The sequence below is a fragment of the Petaurus breviceps genome, unplaced genomic scaffold, assembly GCF_028583685.1.
Source record: "Petaurus breviceps papuanus isolate PSGF00001 unplaced genomic scaffold, PetGlider_PUasm1.0 99, whole genome shotgun sequence".
Classification (NCBI taxonomy): domain Eukaryota; kingdom Metazoa; phylum Chordata; class Mammalia; order Diprotodontia; family Petauridae; genus Petaurus; species Petaurus breviceps.
In genome coordinates, this window is record NW_027187465.1 from 18281400 (window position 1) to 18286062 (window position 4663).

General features: G+C 46.0%; 1 pseudogene; it reads right to left on the reverse strand.

Annotated features, from left to right (window-relative positions):
- Positions 1–1241: 1241 nt before the first annotated feature.
- LOC138156190 (RNA-binding protein 39 pseudogene) lies at positions 1242–3374 on the reverse strand (annotated as a pseudogene).
- Between the last annotated feature and the right edge of the window lie 1289 nt (positions 3375–4663).

Here is a 4663-nt window from a genome sequence, read left to right on the forward strand (position 1 = left end):
AACAGAAAATGTCAGGACTGGGAAGAATCTTAGAACCCAGAATGTCAGAGCTGGGAAAGGCCTTAGAATGTGGAATGTCAGAACCTGGAGAGGCCTGTAGAACAGAGAATGTCAGGTCTGGGAAGGGCCTTAGAACAGGGAATGTCAGAACTGGCAGGGGCCTTACGACAGGAATGTCAGGGCTGGGATTATAGCTCATCTAGTCCAACCCCTTTTATTTTGCAGAAGCTTATTTTAAACTTTCTTCCTTTGTCCTTACAAGTCCAGAAAACCTCAAGATCCTCCTGCATTTTCTGACCTTCCTTTGGAAAGACTTCTTCACTGTCCTGATAGAAAGCATCCTGATCTGCTTTCTATCGGTAATGCTGGAGAAGAATTGAAGGGTCATTTCCCCATGTGGCAGAGCACCTCCCCCATCCTACCAAAAAACACTGACTGAAGATAGAGTAGCAGTCAGCAATATCCCCTAAATGTAAAGCTTCTTTCCAGATAAAGCAGGATTGATCTACAATGTAGGTTTCTGTCCTACAGTTTAGACTGCCCTTCCAGTCCCCTCCTTCCCAATATTATAAGGAATTTTTTTTTTCATTTAGGAATTTCATAGAAGTCCTGTCCTACAGCATTCATTGACAGCCAGCCCATTCCCAAATGACAAAAGCAATGTACAGACCACCTGATGGGATTATATAGGCCTGAATATCAAGCAGACAGCTCCTGTTCATTCTTCCCATTCCACCCTCACTCCCAAAGCTGCACCCCAGCCACCAAGGTGGGGTAGCTGGGACTCCATCCTTACCTTTTTGCTATATGACTGGACAATTAACTTCTGAGAGATACAGTTCCTACCTCGATAGATAATGGGAGAATAATAGTACCTCCTTCCCTCAGCTACTGAGATAAAAAAATGAGTGTAATGCACTTTTTTTTTTGTTAAAGAGAACTATTTTGAGCGGTTGTCACAAATTGTTGGAATATGAAAGTCATTTGTTTGATAGAAATTATCAAGTTGTTTTGTCAAACGCAATGAAATAACACCCAAATATGTTTCAGCCCTCACAGAGCTTAAAAAGAGCAAAGATTATATCTAACCAGACAAAACCTATTTCTGCATTTCCAGTTCAGACTGTGTTGCTTATCACACTAGAGCCATACATTTGAGGAAATGTAGGGATCGTTTTGTTTGGAACTTCAGATGCAACAGAACACACAGTATTTACAAAGAAACTTTTATTGTGGTTTAGTTGTTTCCATAATGATTCATTGTGGTCCTATTTAGGGTTTTCTTGGCAAAGATGCTAGAGTGGTTTGCCATTTCCTTCTTCAACTCGTTTTACAAATGAGGAAACTGAGGCAGACAGCGTTAAATGACTTGCCCAAGGTCACAGTGTCTGAGGCTGTATTTGAACTCAGGTCTTCCTCACACCAGACTTGGAGCTCTATTCACTGTGCTATCTAGCTACCCAGCCAAGAGGTATGTATGCAGTGGTAATCATTTTGCAAGCAAACTGTCTTCCATACAATGCATTTACTGCAACATTGGCTGTAGGGAGTGAGGGACGTTTCACACACAACTTGACCTGAGCTGATTTTTTGTCTTCTCCTTGTTTGTTTCATTCTTCAGTTACATCTCTTTATCCCAGCCGAGTTCCTCTTCCGTCTGAGGAAAACTGGAAACACTGTGTTGTAAGTCTGCACAGAAAGGGCTACAGCAAGAGCCGGAAAGTCGCTCTGTTGGGGAAGCTTGCTTTGCAAATCTCCTACAGCTGGAAACGCGAAAGATCCACACATTTGCAAAGCCTGTTGTGCTGCTGGAGGAACGTGCAAACCTGTACCTCCTGCTAGTCTTGGCATGAATGGGACACACCCAGCTGTTCCCAGGTCCATTGCAGTCGTTCCAGCTCCTCACCAAATCCAGAAACGAACCGGCCCTGGGCATGTCAGTGCATTCGGTAACATGATCAATTTTCATAGGCCTGCCTTGCACATTCAAATCCAGTCGGTTGTTCCCATGCCTCTTTGGCACTCTCCGAATCTATATCACAATCTATATCCCTTAGATCGTCCAGTTTCACCATCTGTCATTAGCTGAATGCTTTTGAGCCTGCCAAAAGACTCAACGATTCCTCGAAGCATATCTTCAGTTACGTTCAAGTGAATCCTACGTAAAGTCCCTGGGGTCCAGCATTTCCCTTCCGTTAAGTTACTGGCGGTGGTCTTACTAGCCTCTCTCATTCTACCTGGGAGGCCTGTATCATGACAGGCATTCCCAAAGCAAGACGGCCATTTAATCCTATAGCTACAGACACCGAGCTAAAATAAACGAATTCTACTCAAGCAATTCAATTGGACCTCGAATTTCTATCAGAAATCATTGGTACATCGCAGACCTTTCCTACTATAGAAAAGAAAAAAAGAAAAAAAAAACCCTCCTGCAAATCTCTTGTTCTCGTTCTTGATTCTCGTTGCAAAGAACATCTCTCTTCTCTGGAGTAGATTATCAATAGGGCCCCTTAATTTGACGCTGGGAGGCAAGCCGATCTGCCCACGGATGGCTCTGTTCAATTTTGGTCCCGAGCAGAGTCTTCAATAGTAGCCTCTAAAGCTGCCTTTTCCGCTTGGGGAACCACTTCGTCTTCGTTCTTTGCTTTGGCTGTGCTTCGGTTCCCAGCTTTTTTTTTCCCTCTCCAGGTCTTTGCCTCGGTTACGTTCCTGAATTTTGTTTCTCTTTCCGTCGTGACTTGGATTTCTGCTCTCGGTTTGTTTTTGATTGGTTTTCTCCTCTTGCTACGCGCTTCTTAGCGCTGCTCAGATGTTCGCATCCTTCTTCAGAACGAGCCTCAAGTATTGCTTTGAGTATCAATACCGTGCGCGCTCCGTTCAGAACTCCAGTGCGGGCTTTTGTGTAATTGTGGTGATCGCGTCTCTGGGAGGCGCTGCCGCTGCGGCTGCGGCCTGGGCCCAGGTCAGGGTTCCTCCTGCCCACCCGCCCAGCTGGAGTTTCGGGCTGTGAGGCCGAAAGAACCCGAGGCGATCGAAAAGAGAATAACGGAATTAGAACAGCCGGGGAGGGTGAGGCAGGGCGGCAGCGGCAAATGGGTGGCCAGCGGTGCAACAAGGACGGCAGATCTCTGAAATGCAGCCGCGGTTTTCCCAGTCACTAACACACTTATGAATACACACAGACACACACACACAAACACACACACTCCTGTAAGTGCACTTTGAAACCGGAAAGTGCCACAGACAGGGCGAGCTGCTCCTCTGGTGGAGAAGATCCCCTGGGGACTGGAAATCCCAGCCCCGCTTTCAGGAGACACACCACACACTAGGTGACCCTGGGTAAATCACAACCGCTCTGATCCTCACCTTCCCATTGTGTGAAAGGAGGAGATTGTTCAAAGAGACCAGTGAAACTCCTCTCTGTTCTGAATCCGTGATGCTAACGGCCCTGCCTTAGGTGAATTTCCAAATCAACTGTGTTCCCTGGTTGTGTTCCCTGTGTTCCCTAATGACTTCCTCAAGGTCAGGGACCCTGTTTTTCTCTTTCTTTGTATTCCCAGCTTTTAGCACAGTGGCTGGCACAGGGCAAGCTTTTAATAGATACTTGTTAATTGACTGCATTGTCCTGCAGTTATGTATCCCAGGTCACTCGGATTATGATTCCCAGAATCCCGCCCCTGGCAGGGATCTTAGAGACCCCAGAAGGGACCTCCACTCTTGTCTGTATACGAGCAGGCATGCTTTCCATCACACACCTGACAAGGGATCATCCAGTCTCTGTTTGAAGGTGGGGGTGGGAGGGGTGTCACCAGATCAGTCAGAAGGAGCCCGCTCCACCTTGGGACAACTCTAACCATTGGAAGTTTCTCCCTGCGTTGAGCTTATATCTTTCCCCTGGAAAATCATCCACCCACCCTCCCCCTTACTTTCTGCCCGGTGAAGTCCGGCAGGAAAAAAAAGTAATCCCTCTTCCCATTTGCACTGGTGTTTTATCTGCCCCCTCTGCCCCTCGAGAATGGATTGTAAACCCCCCACCTCAGAAGATAAGAGTTTTCTCTTATCTGCTCTATACGATGCAGGTACTTAAGCTGGTTGAAGCCATAAACTATATTCACTGGACTTAAAATTTTAAGATCACCTAATACGGACCAGGCACTGTGTTAGGACCTGGAAATATAAAAATAAAAACAAAACAAGTCCTATTTTGGAAAAGCTTACATTCTTTTGGGGGGGGGTGGAATGACATATATCGAGATGAACACATGACTCAACAAGCATTTATAATGAGCCCATTATGTATCAGGGGTCGTGGGAAGTGCTGGGGATATTAAAAAAAAAAAAGGCAAAAGTAAGATTACATAACGGAAAAGGGGGAGGGAGAAAGGGTGCAACAGTTGGACATAAAAGTGTGTGGGGAGTGTATCAGACGCCTGCTAAGACTTCATTGGTAAAGAACTGCCCGTGAGGAATACACCCTTTCCCCTAATGCACCAGTCCTGCAACACTTTTGGTCTTAGAAAGTTGCCTTAGAAAGAGGTTGATTGACTTTCGGAGTCTCACACAGGAAGGATGTGCCAGAGACAGGACTTGCACCCAGGTCGTCCTCATTCTGAGAACCCGGCCTCTCCACCGCCAAAAATACGTCCAAAATAAATACAAGGTT